Here is a 987-nt window from a genome sequence, read left to right on the forward strand (position 1 = left end):
TCTATGGGGTCACGCTATAGGGCTGATCTATGGGGCAGGCTGTGGGATCTATGGGGCTGGGATCTATGGGGCCACGCTATAGGGCTGATCTATGGGGCAGGCTGTGGGATCTATGGGGTCACGCTATAGGGCTGATCTATGGGGCAGGCTGTGGGATCTATGGGGCTGGGATCTATGGGGTCACGCTATAGGGCTGATCTATGGGGCAGGCTGGATGCATCGCGCTGCGGAGCCGCTGGGGGGCCGGGCGGGACGGGAGCCCTTCGCTGTGGGGCACGTGGGCTGCAGCGGGGGCTGGGGCTGCCCCACACCACGGCCATGGCTGCCCAGCAACAGGTACGAGACCCCGCCCCATAGCGGGACGTGGGGAGAGGGGGGGACCCACAGCGACACATAGGGACCCATAGGACCCACATCACCCCATAGGGACACATGGGACCCACAGAGCCCCATAGGGACCCATAGGGACCCACATCACCCTATAGGGACCCACATCACCCCATAAGGACCCATGTTGCCCCATAGGGACCCATGGGGACCCACATCACCCTATAGGGACCCACAGTGCCCCATAGGGACCCATAGGACCCACATCACCCCATATGGACCCATAGGGACCCACATCGCCCCATAGGGACCCATATCGCCCCATAAGGACCCATGGGGACCCACATCACCCCACATGGACCCACATCGCCCCATAGGGACCCATAGGACCCACATCACCCTATAGGGACCCACATCGCCCCATAAGGACCCAGGGGGACCCACATCGCCCCATAGGGACACATGGGGACCCTCATCACCCCATAAGGACCCACATCGCCCCATAGGGACCCACAGTGCCCCATAGGTACCCATAGGACCCACATCACCCCATAAGTACCCATGCCGCCCCATAGGGACCCATGGGGACCCCCATCACCCCATAGGGACCCATTAGCCCCACAGCGCCCCATTGAACCCCCCCAGCATCCCAGAGGGGCC

This window comes from Coturnix japonica, unplaced genomic scaffold (assembly GCF_001577835.2).
Source record: "Coturnix japonica isolate 7356 unplaced genomic scaffold, Coturnix japonica 2.1 chrUnrandom451, whole genome shotgun sequence".
NCBI classification, from domain to species: domain Eukaryota; kingdom Metazoa; phylum Chordata; class Aves; order Galliformes; family Phasianidae; genus Coturnix; species Coturnix japonica.